This window comes from Ahaetulla prasina, chromosome 2, assembly GCF_028640845.1.
Source record: "Ahaetulla prasina isolate Xishuangbanna chromosome 2, ASM2864084v1, whole genome shotgun sequence".
Lineage (NCBI taxonomy): Eukaryota > Metazoa > Chordata > Lepidosauria > Squamata > Colubridae > Ahaetulla > Ahaetulla prasina.
In genome coordinates, this window is record NC_080540.1 from 248,519,820 (window position 1) to 248,533,718 (window position 13,899).

Here is a 13,899-nt window from a genome sequence, read left to right on the forward strand (position 1 = left end):
AAGAGGGGTAAATGTGCAATTTAAGGAATAGTGGCAGAAGTAAAAGCAGGGGTTCTTATATGGAGTCAGTATGCCAAGTTAGGGAGAACACTGGGAACTCTGTAAATAAGTTTATAAGAAATATTTGAGTATCCTACATGGTAAAAGGTTAGAATTAACAGTTTGATCAATCTTAAGTGGAATTGTGCATCCCTGAAGCAATAAATAGACTCCTTTGCAGGTGAAACCTTCACCTAATTCTCTGAACCATTCAAATTTACTTAATTCTTGAACCATCCAAAATGTCTATCAAACAGGGCCTTCAAACAGGGCTTTATGGCCATGGTGACCCAGTGGTTAGAATGGAGTACTGCAGGCTACTGCTGCTGGCTGCAGTTGCCTGCAATTTGGCAGATCGAATCTCACCAGGCTCAAGGTTGACTTGAGTAAAATGGGGTGGGTAAAATGAGGAGCCAAATTGTTGGGGGCAATATGCTGGTTCTTTAAACTGCTTAGAGTGGGTTGTAAAGCACTGTAAAGTGGTATATAAGTCTAAGTGCTATTGCTATTCTTTCAAGTATTTGAAGGGTGCTTTCAATTTACTCAGGAATAAATTGAAGGGTGCTATCATTCCTTCTCAGGAATAAATATTCCAAATTTCCACAATCTCTCTTTATAGGATTTAGTTCTCTGATCATAGTCATTACTCTGTTCTGAACATATTCTGGTTTGTTTGAATCTCTAGAAAGGAATTGCCCATTAATTGGTACAATACTCAAAACAGGATCTGACCAACAAAATTGAACTATAAATTCTGGTGATTTGGAAACTATTCTGTTGATGTTACCTAAAATTCCATTTTTTTCCCTTTTTGCTAAAAAATTGTTCTGCTAAATAAAATTAGATAAGTATTCCAAGGTTTTTTGCACAAGGACCATAACATAGTGAGGTATCCCCCATTCTATATTGTGCTCATTTGGTTACTGTTTTTCACATCAAACACTCTGCAATGAAAATTTGTCTCATTACTTTCAATACATTTCACTAGTGTACCAATATGCTAAATTTTATTTTTGTCCTCAAAAGTATTAGTTCCCTAAAGTAGTTTTATGAATATTTGATAAACACCCTTAACATAATTATTCAGGTCATTGAAGAGCGAAGGATTCCAGAGTGACCCTTTCAGCATCTTACTTGATAATCATCCAGTTTGATGAGAAACCATTTATGAGTACATTTTGAATATGATTTTCAGGTCAGCTTATTTGATTAGTTTGCTGATCATACTGTCATGAGATACCTATCAAACCCTTTTTTAAATTTGTGGTATCTAATGTCACAATCTCCAAAAGAAGTTATCTAATCAAAAAATGATGACAGGTATATGTAACAAGGTTTATTCTTAATTCATTCTGACATCTGGTAATTGCATTTGTAAAGATGCTGTCAAACAAGCTTTGTACTATACTTTAAATTTTTCTTGAGTATTAATGTCAGTTTGACATTAGTCTGTAGTTCATCAGAGTCCACATTTTCTCCTTTTTTGAAAATGTAGATAACATTTGTCTTCCTCGAGTCAGTTGGCATCCATGCATCAGAATTCCTCAAAGGTAAAACATAGAGTTTTGGACAAACAATCAATAACCTGGGATGTAATTAATCTGGTCCAAGAGGTTCAAAGTAATTAAAATTAAATAGATATCCCCTGCCAAGACAACTCTCACTTCTATTACTGCCTCTTTATCCTTCCTGCTATTCACAATTATCTGGTGAAATATGTACTCTCTTAGGGAAGACTGAACTAAAATACTTTTTCTTTGTTAGCTTTTTGCCATATTCAATGAGTAGTTTGTATACGGATCCCTTTCTCTCTTTTCTTCCTTTTGAACTTATCTGAAGAAGAAACCCTTATTGTTCTTGGCATGTTTTGCTAAACTCAGCTCCTTCTGAGCTCAGTGTCTTTAAAGTTTCATGCTACATCTAGATGCTTCTTTTTCATGTCCTATCTCTTTTCCCATGCATCTGTAGTTGTTTTCAATTCATTGTATTTTTTTCCAGCCACATTGGTCCTTTCTAATATCCAACTTTGTCTGTGTGTGTGTGTGTGTGTGTGTGTGTGTGTGTGTGTGTGTGTGTGTATGTGGAATTGTTCCTAACTGTGCTTTATCTGTATATTCTTTTTAGTGATTTCCCATTGATCTTTACTCCTTTCCCCGATACTTTTATCCTGATAGGGAATCATATTGCTATTTCCTTAAGCTATTTTTTCACCCGCGTTCTGTGATATCCATTAAATCTATTCAGCATTAGTTAAAATCAAAAACTCTAGCATTATATGCTTGCTTTCCCTTAATAATGCTGCTACTGTATCTCCACTTCTTTGATTGAATTTTTCTTATTGTTTAGTATCAAAACAAAAATAATTGATCCTCTTATGAATTCCTCCACCCTCTGAGAACAAACATTATTAGCAATTCAAGTTAGAAATTTCTATTAAGGTTCATGAAAGATTCTCATCTAATAGATCTTAAGAATATTTAAAGTTTCTCACTACTCTTACTTCATGACTTTTGAAACATTTACAGATTGTTTTGAAAGCATGTTCCATATCTTTATCTTAGTTGGGTAGGTGATAGCTTTTATTTGTCCCTTCACTTACTTTAATTGTAGTGCTAGATAATTCATTTGGATATTTGAGCAGATGTAGCTATATTAAACATATAGTGTAACTCATTTTCCCCTTCTATTGTTTCTGTTCCAAAATTTTCCCAATACTTATTAATTCATAAGAACTTATACTTATTAATTTAAACGAACTAGTTTTTTTCCCATATGCTGAGCATTAATTCACAAAGAACAAAGACAATTAACTTTATTGCTAATGTTCTTCCAGCCGAGGAAAATTAGTTGTTTATCTATAATTGCCAATTTGTTTCTACAGTTACAAATTAAAGATATTACTGAGTAAGCTTATCATAGTCATAGTAATCTAATGTCAATATAGGTGTTGCCAGATTTTTGTGAACCATGGTATATCAATGGCTTATTAATCAAATGGCTTATTAATCAAAAGAAAATAAAAAGAATAGAAAATAAAGGAATACTCAAAATAAAACATGTTGAGCAGGCATTATGACTGATGTATGTATTGCTTCATTTATATTTGAAATAAAGTAATTTTAGTCACTAATTCCCAACAAATGGAGAGGAAGCTAAAGCACAGTGCCAGTTGATGATATAATGCAGATGCTGCTATGCTTTCATATAATGTGGTAGGTCATGCTTTCCTCAATCAAGATGTATCAAGATCACAACAGTGATTGGTCTCATTCAAGATAACGATGAATCCGTATACAGACGGGAGGTTGAAAAACTAGCCTCATGGTGCGACCAGAATAATCTTGAACTTAACACACACAAAACTGTATAAATGGTGGTGGACTTTAGGAGAAACCCTCCCATATTACCATCTCTTACAATACTAGACAACACAGTATCAACAATAGAAACCTTCAAATTTCTAGGTTCTACCATATCTCAAGACCTAAAATGGACACCTAACATTAAAAACATCATAAAAAAGCACAACACAGAATGTTCTTTCTGCACCAACTCAGAAAGCTTGAATTGCCCAAAAAGCTTCTGATACAGTTCTACAGAGGAATTATTGAGTCTGTCATCTGCACCTCTATAACTGTCTGGTTTGGTTTTGCAAACCAACAAGACAGACATAGACTTCAGAGGATAATTAGAACTGCAGAAAAAATAATTACTACCAACCTGCCTTCCATTGAGGACTGTATACTGCACGAATCAAAAAGAGGGCTATAAAAATATTTACAGACCCTCGCATCCTGGACATAAACTGTTCCAACTCCTACCCTGAAAACAACGCTATAGAGCACTGCACACCAGAACAATTAGATACAAGAACAGTTTTTTCTCATATGCCATCATATGTCAACACTGTCAAACTAGTTAGTAAATCTGCATTACTATTAATCTTCTTATCATTCCTATTACCCAACTCCTCCCACTTATGACTGTATGACTGTAACCTTGTTGCTGGTATCCTTAAGATTTATATTGACTGTTTCCTTATATGATTTGATTTCTTATTTGTTGCCTATGACTATCATTAAGTGTTATAAGTGTTGTACCTTATGATTCTTGACGAATGCATCTTTTCTTTTATGTACATCGAGAGCGTATGCACCAAGACAAATTCCTTGTGTATCCAATCACACTTGGCCAATAAAGAATTCTATTCTATTCTGTTCTGTTCTGTTCTGTTCTGTTCTGTTCTGTTCTATTCTATTCTATTCTGTTCTATTCTATTCTATTCTATTGAATAGGCAACAACTGATTGGTCTCATACCAAAAATTAAGGCAAGGCCCAGAAGCTACAAACCACAATAACAGAGCTTTCATAGCACACAAGCAAAATAAATAAAACTTCATTATATCTTAGCATGTTCTATCATATCATGTTGTGCCATTACAGTTGATTTTTTTTTAGGTAATACTAATTCAGAAGCCATGTTTTATAAACCACAATGATGAGGTTCCTAAAATGTATTGAATTAAAACTGAACTGTGTTTCAAGGAAAACTGTGACAAATTTTGCAGGCATTATCTAGCTTGTTCAGTTGGACTTTTGTGAACTATTTGTTAATTTTTTCCATCAAGGAAGAGATAGAAACCAACTAGGCTTTCTTTCAGCAGTGAAATCATGGTAGCCTGTAACAGGAATTAATGCATCTTTGTTAAAATTCATTATTAAATCTTCCTTTTTTCTTCTAAAATGCTAACTGCAGCTTTCATGTAGTTTACATTAGTCCATTTTATCCCCATTACTGTCTTTCTATGGATCTAAGTGCAAAAGTGTCTCCAGATAATTTCCTGCATATGCTGAGATTTGAACCAGGTCTAGCAGGTCCTTCGCAACTTGAAATATTCATTGTGTTTGACATAAATCCCATACAATAATACTTGTCAACACAGACTTTACTATGCTTTTAATGTAAATGGTGATAATGATAGCTTCGTGCAAAGTCAACAATAACCTTTTTCCAGTTGCAATCAATCGTTTAAAAATGCTCTGGCAATCTTTTTTTTTTCCCCACTCCCTTGTCCTCATGACATTGCCTTTATTTTTTTCCCAGCTTTTATTTACCAGTATCGATATTAAAACAGTCTATCTTTTATGCATTGACCAAAGTAACCTACTGCAAAGTTCACTGCTGCAACTCTGGAACATGTCTAATCCAGAATTAAAATTCAACCAGCCAACCAAGCTGGAGGAAGAGAAAGAGCTGCAACAGAACTGTTTGTTGCCTAATTCAGCTGGGGCATTCAAGAAGAATATAATATGTTGCCCAAGAGCATCAAATATTTGACACAATTCTCAAAGCTGGCACAGAAGGAAGAATTTTATCAACCTAAGAGACTAATCATATTAATTGCACTTAATCAATGATTTTAGTTTTAATTAAATTTAATCAAATAATGTTTTTGGAGGGATACATTCTAGACCATAGGACAGCAGGAGAAGTCAATGCTTGCAATAGTGGTGAATATCTGTAGCTCGGGTGTAATATGAGGGTGAAGGTTCATTCTCCGAGCTTGTGGGTTGGTTTTCAAACATTTCATTACCAGGTTATATTACCTAGCCTGATAATGAAACATTCAGAAAACAACCCACAAGCATGGAGAATGATCCTTCACCCTCAGAGGTCAATCCATCAAATCATCTTGGGGAAGAGTTATAAACTGAGTCCTCAAATTTAACTGAAGTGTTTTATATATTATGAAAATGGGGTGCTAATTAATTTTCAAATTTATGTCTTGTATTTTAGTCATTTACTTCCAATTATTCTGTGTAGGTGGCTCTTTATAATCTGTCATCTTTCTCTCTCTCTCTTTTTCTTGTTCTCTTTGGTTTCCACTGTGTCATTACTGAAGATGACAAATCTATTCTTTCTGCCTATGTTCATTTACTAAGCCTGGAAGCAAAATGAAAGCTGCGGGAAAGAAATGTGGCAAGCTACTGCATCACACTGTTTCTCGGGGAATTTGAAATTAATACTATGGACTGTAAAATCAATCGTGCATTGGATTATGCACTGAAAAGCACGTATTAGTCCAATGCTACCATACTAACCCTGTCCAAGATACTTGCTGTTCCATTTGAATTATTGCTTGCCAATACTGCATCCATTTTTTTAAAAAAATATTCTTCCTCCTCACTATCTATTATCTATATGTATGCCTATATGTGTGCCTACATGTGCATGTATATGTGTATACACATGGACATACACACTGCATATGCAAAAACATATACATTTAAATATAGGTTTCACTGAGTTCACAGTAGCATCCTTTAATTCAAAACTCACTGATTCAATGTGAATTATATAAAGGTAATTGGGCACAGATACAAAAACAATCTTTTTAAAATGCCAAGTGAACTGGAGTTGAGCAAACAATCAGTATTTCTAATACAAGATCAGGATGGAAAAAAGATAAAGAATAAAACTTAGACACAACTGGATTTAAAAAAGAAAGAATAAAGATTCACTATAGTTGATGTGCTTATATTGTTAATGTTTTGTATTGTTAATGTTTTGTGAGAGAGATAATTTTAAACACCATGTTATTATGCACCATCATTGCTATCTTTCCCTTTTGTATCTTTTTATTCTCCTGTCATCATTAAATCTTTGGGGGGGGGATACGGAATATATATATATATTTGTTTTCTGAGGTTTTCGCGGGTGTTTGTATGTAGGTCTTTGGTTCTTTGGGTTTTCTCCCATGTAAAATTGGAAGTGTTTTGGCGACGTTTCGACGAAGTCTCATTCGTCATCTTCAGGCTTCAGCTTCGTGCTTCTGGGAGCAATGTGTGATTGCAGCTGTTTCTTCCTTTTTAACTGCTAGTGGGGGTTTGAACTGATTGGGTGGGAGCTTGGCTGCGCTCTGATTGGATGGGGGGGTTTGTGCTCTGATTGGCTGGGGGTGTGTCCTGTTTGGGTGGGGGCTTGTTTGTGCTCAGATTAGTCTGAGTTGCAGGGGGATTTGAGCTGGTGAGCTGCATTGCTGTTGTTTGGCTTCGTGTTTGTGGTCGTGCTACATCTTCATAGTGGGTGTCTGTCTGCTGCATGTATGGATTGGAGGGGTTTGAAATGGCTAATGTTGCAGCTGCAGTCTGGCTTCTAGTCCTTGGTTATGCTTTATGATTAGTGTGGATTTGGGTCTGCTTTCTGGGTGGATGTGTGGTGGTGACATCTGTGTGGACTTCGTGAGTGTGGGTCTGGTGTCATTCCTTGTGTTAGGGACTTGTTTGTCAATAAGGGCGGATTTCCAAATGGCTGGTAGGCGGGAGGTATCATCTCGTTTGTTCATGCTGTGTGGGCGTTTTTCTATCTCGATGGCTTCTCTGAAAATGATGAGGTTTTTGCGGGTCAAAGTGACCAAGACACTTCCAATTTTACGCGGGAGAAAACCCGAGTAACCAAAGACTCATATATATATATATATATATATATATATATATATATATATATATATATATATATATATATATATGTGAAAACCTCAGAAAACAAATATATATATATATATATATATATATATATATGGGATGAGGATAATATGTATGATAGGATAGACATTCAATTAGCAAAAACATGAATTTTATTAAATTACTAAAATGTTTTAAACACATTTAAAGTATTTTATAGTCCTTTAGCACAAATTTACCTTAGCACTAGAAATGTTTGTAATTCTTTCTCTCTGGTAGCAGGAACTGATCTTAGCAAATAAATATAGGCCTGAACCAGTAGTGGGTTCTACTTACCTTCACTACTGGTTTGGAACTGGGGAAGTGTGTCCGTGTGCGCTTGCTTCGCTCATGCGCAGCACTTCATGCATGCGCAGAAATTTCTGCACATGCGCAGAGCGTCCGTGATGACGTCGAGGCAGGTGGGCAGGGCCTCCCACCACTGCCATTACCTGAACTGGGACAAACCAGAAGAAACCCACCACTGGCTTGGACTCCACACCCCCTTCAGACTCCTCTTTCTATTTGCATCATTCAAATTCCTGCCACCAGTTGTCTCTTAATGACTTGATTTACTGTCTTTTAATTGGCAGTTTCAGCTCCCACTCCTCACAGAGTTCATTCTAGGAAAGTTGGGGAGAACATAATTAAATGTAGGAGAGATATACTCTTTACCTTTCATCTTTTTGTAGAGGTTATGATTTATACTAAAATGTCTTTTTAAAAGAAAACAAAGAAAATAATAACTCTGATTTCCATGCTCAGTTAAAGCTCTAGAAATTTTTTAAAAAATCTTGTTTGCTGGGACATGAAGTATATGAAGATGATAGGTAGATGATAGAATAGAATAGAATAGAATAGAATAGAATAGAATAGAATAGAATAGAATAGAATAGAATAGAATAGAGTAGAGTAGAGTAGAGTAGAATAGAATAGAATAGAATAGAATAGAATAGAATAGAATAGAATAGAATAGAATAGAATAGAATAGACAGACAGACATGCTGAAACTCAGACAGGACTCAGAAATAGGAGCTTAATCAGCAGAGTTCAGATCATAGTTGCAAGAACATTTCTGCAAGAACTTCTCTGGTTCACACGTCCAACCACATGCATGGAAGTTGAAAAAAGAAATGGAAAGGTTGGCAAGAATGATCCTATACTTTAGCTAGCCTGAAGCTTTAGTACATTCATATAATTTCCTAAACAAGGCACATGTAGTGCTTTATGGCATCAGTTAATTTATTCACTTTACAGAATGGTTGGCAATATTTGATTTACCAGTTAAGATATTTAGCACTCTGAAACTTTTGAAAGATAATTAATAAATTGCAATAATTAAGTGATAATTCTTCAGATGATCAATGTCATGGCATGAAAGGTATGCTTTTCCCCCCAGTACAGAATGGAAAGGAAGGAAGGAAGGAAATTTTGTTTAAAAATACTGTTCAGATATCTTTGCCACTTTAGGATTAGTGCAGGCAAATAGTACTTCAAGCAGTAATTTCTATTTGAAGCTTAGACAAGAAAAGTGGAAAAACTATAACTGTTTCACATAATTGATTTTATGTGGAAGGGTGATTTTCATTGTAATGCCAATAACAGTGTTAATCCAAAGGGTGGTGTCATGTGTATATGTATAGAAGGATTGGACATGAAAAAATATAACACAACAAAACCACTTTGCAAACAAGTTATTATTTTTCTTCACTCATAATTTTGCAAGGTAGTAAAATTTCTTTTAGAATTTGACTTTTACAGCTTTATAACTGTATAACTGCCATGCAGTGAAAGCAAATAAATAGATCTTCAAATACCCCTTTCTTCTTTTGACCTAATTGCTGTAAAAAAGTGAAATGCAGTAAAAACAATAAATCCTTCTGTGACTCTGTGGTTCAGTGATTAACTACATCCCTGCCTGCAAAGTAATGTCTTTTTCTGTAGTCAGAATACGTAAGTTAATTCTATATAGGTATCATTATCAATAAAGCTATTTCTATGTGAGCATCTTCATCAATAAGAAGTTTTCATTAGAAATATATGTTCTTCCTCCTTCTTCGGTAATCTTCCTTTCACCTGGATCCTCTAGAACCTACACAAGTATTTCTTCATTCTATATTTCACTTGGTTTCTCCTGTTGCTTCTCCTTCTTCTTCTCCTCCTCCTTCTTTTCCTCTTTCTCCTCCTCCTCCATCATTCATCATCCATCCATCAACCATCATCCATCATCATCTGACTTGCAAAAATGATTTCTTTTCAGGTTTTGTCCTAATAGGCACTTATAGGTCAACCTAAATTGATACATATTCTGCACTTCCAACAAAAATATGAGGCAGCAATCCTTCCCCTTCCCCCTTCCTCCTTTTCCTCCTTCTCCTTTCCTCCTCTTTCATCTTCACCCCCACCCTTCATCTTCTCTTTTTTCCCTTTAGCTTATCACTCCTGCAGATGATCGTCAGTGTGTCTGGAATAGCATATAACATTCTGTCACAAATAATAGAACAAATTGTTGATATTTCATCAACTATTTATTGGTCATCAACACCAAATTAATATCAGCTCTGGAGAACATCTTTTTCTTGGATTCTTCAGGGCTGCCACATTTAGTGCTGTGGGAAACTGGGAGAGGGGATTGGAGTTGCAAGGTGACAAATTAATTTAGGAGGTTGCTCAAATCATCCAAAATCAGCCCATGTATTAGTGTCTTTGGAGATTTTCAATCATCCAGATCATGGTTGTCCCAAAAGTCCTTTTTCAAGAGGCAACTGAACTTTCTGGTCCAGTTGCTTCTTGAAAAAGCACCTTTGGGATAGCTATATATTAGTGAACTTTTTTTCTTGGTCTTACCTCTCAATATAAGCTGTGTGTGTGTCCTAGAAATGGAAACTTTTACTAGGAAAATGTGAATGTGAGTTCATACTTTTACAACAGCATGAAAGTTAAAGAAACAAAGAAGAGAGAAAGAAAAAACAAACACCAACAATTTTGTGCATTCTTGCACACTCGTTTGATTCTTTCATTTTGTCTGCTCACATATAACCTGATTTCTTTTTTGATCTAAAAGAATTACAGACTAATTGTAGTAAGATCAACGTTCTTGCAACTGCAGTTTGTTTAAATAGTTTTTCACCCTGAGAACAGATTGCTTTTGAGAACATCTTCAAAATTCTTGGGAAAATGGGTTGATCGGTGTTTTTATTCATAAGGAGGATAGGAAGTATAAGACCTATAGATAGTTCACTGAAAAGAGAAGTCAAACTTTAAAAACAAACCATATTATAAAGTTAGTTTTATTGCTGACTTACATATCAATCTATTTGTTCATATTATTGGTATTGCATAAGATCAAACTGGACCATATAAAACAGTTTTCCATTAGCACTGCAAGAGTGGAGTCTTAGCATAAAGGCAGAATAGAACTGATTGTTCAGTTCTTTGGGCTTGTTGACAATACTGATGATGTGTATTTGATCCTCTAATGAAAAGTTGTACTACAGTACATATGGAAGCAATTGGGATAAAAGCCAATGGATTCTGAAGCATTTATTCAGTAAAAAAAATTAATCACAACTTGTATGAAAGAGCAAAAGTGAGAAGTGAAAAATAATTGGAAACATATATTATAAAGCAGAAAGTTAGAAAGTGTCTTATTACTTAAATTTTACAAAAACCGTGTATAGATGTTTCCAGTTTTTACATTAGACACAGCAGCAAAATAACAGACCTTAGAACTTTTGCTAGAAATTAATTTCAGACGTACCAGCTTTAATATCTTTGAAGCTCCTAAAGTGTTATGTGTAGAGTTAAGTTCTTTTTCATTTTTTATTTTGCCTTTGTTGCCAGGGTAACAATTATTAATTTGATGTTTTCTGGCACATCTGAGTTATTGCAACCATATGGGACTCATCATGTTTTAAGTTTTCAGTTTGAAAATGCAAGACTATTTTAGCATGTTTATAGAAAGCAAAACGAGTACATTTCTAGGTACATTCTGGATTTTTTAAAACTACTTCTTTAATAGCTTTATCTGAAATTATCCTTCTTTAGTTAATTGATTTTAGAGGGAGTGGCAAGTGTAGACTTCGTCAATATTTAGAGGTTTAAGAGCAGTGTTTTCTTGGTTATCCTTCTGGATTTTAAAATTATTTTTAATTGTGAAATATAAAGCTGTATCATATGGAGAGTGGATGGATGGCCATTTTTAAAATCTATCTTGTCCCTCTAATGAAAAGGAACAGCAGCTCTTTAGTTGTCATATTCAGATTGTGTTCTAAGAGTGTGATGAAAAATATGAGATGATAGATTGGACAGGCCACTGGGAAAATTTACCTTCTAGAAACTGTGTGTATCGGAACTGACATTAAAAAGCAATTTTGATGCTATTCTTCACCAAGGTGAAGCAATTAAAAGGGATTTGGATTGCCAGAAAGAAAGCTATAATTAATAATTTTAAAAACCCACACTGTCTCTTTTTAGTGAAGCTTCACTGTACTCAATACTAGCCAAGTTATTTTAAAACATTAATGCAGAAAATCTCTCCCATTTTTTTTACAACAAAAACAACAATAATAAATTAGAAAAGTAATAATTTTCAGCCATTTTATGACTCCTCATTATCAGCTGCCTTCCTATCATTTAGTGCTGGTATGTGATGCTCTGGGTAAGCATCATTTTAATTCTACATTCATTTCACTGAGAAAATCTGCAAGGGTTTTAATATATAAAAATTGTCACTAAGATTCAACAATACACATTTTTTAAGTTTTGGAAGGAAGACTTTAATGAATATATTAATCTCCAAAAGTTCCCTTCATTTTAGCTTTGCTTTTTTAAAAACCTAAAAGTTCTGCATGATCAACAGTTAAATCAGAAAAGAATCAAATAGCCCTTGACTTATAGCCCCAATTGGGACTGGAACACTGTCACTAAGTGAGGTGTTATTAAATGAGTCATGCCCAACTTTACAACTTTTTTTGCTGTGTGTGGTCATTAAGCAAATCATCATGGTCATAAGTGAATCACATGGAGCAAATATGACTCCCCACTTTGACTTTCCTTTTTGGAAACCGGTTGGGAAGATCACAAATGGCAATCTTGAAATCCTGGGATTCTGCAACTATTATTTATTTATTTATTTGTCACAACGGTATATATAAATACATTATATTATATTATATTATATTATTATATAATGTATTATAAATACATGCCAGTGGTCAAGTGTCCGGATTTTGATCATGTGACCATAGGGAAGGTACGATGATGTTAGTGCATGCACTAGCCTTAAGTCACTTTTTCAGCATTGTCATAACTTTGAATGCTTGCTAAATGAACAGTAAGTTGATATAATGTCAATAAACATCATACATTAAGTTTTGGAAAGATTTCTATTTATTTATTTTCATTAAACATGAGATAATTCTGGAAAGGAAAAAAAAGAACCTATGATATAAAATGTAGCTTGCCAAAAGTGAAGATTTGTAGAAAATAAATAAATAAATATAGCACAGTTCCTAAACTTTTAATATGATCTTAATGTACATAAACTTTACTTTTAATAAAGACATTAAAAAAATATTCACCTCTTCATTGGAGTTTGTCTGCACCTCCCCAAGGGAATTAGACCATAGAGTTTGGGAATTCCTGGTCCACAGAAATGCTGCACAGATCATTTGTCATGTTTTCAAAACATGCTTCAGTAAAATAATGTTTAACAATGAAAACTAACACACAGCATATATGAATATAGGTGGAAACAAATCAAAGAAAAGAATTTTAACTGAATCCTAAAAAAACATTGTGTTTATAATGTTGAAGAGAACAGAATGCAATATGATTTTTCTAAAGAAATTGCTAGTGTTGCAACAAATTTAACATTTTACCAATATTAACAGTTTTCTTTTTCTCTCTTTCCTACCTCCATCCATTTTTGAGAGTAAAATGAATAAACTCTACATTAAGCATTAACCCTAAGGCATTTTTCTCTAATGTGAAGGAAACCTCTGAAAAAAGACAGCTCTCTAAAGTAAGAGAGAAAGCTATAACCTCTGCCATCACAGATATATTATAGCAATGTGTTGCTAAACATCTGGCACTCAGCTGTTTATTGTTCAGAAATGTCAAATCCTAGATGTTAACATAACCTAGCAGTGGCTTAATCTAAGCAATAGCATGCTAGAGGAGTAGAAACTATTATAATATATAATAATAATGTCTATTATTGTAGACAATACCAGTTAAGCACTGACAGTTTTCATATAGGTGGTAAATTAGAAGCATTCGTGGCTGGATACATTTGACCCCTTGTTAATGTATTTTTTATCAAAAATGGTCACATGATTAAAAGGTAAACAGGA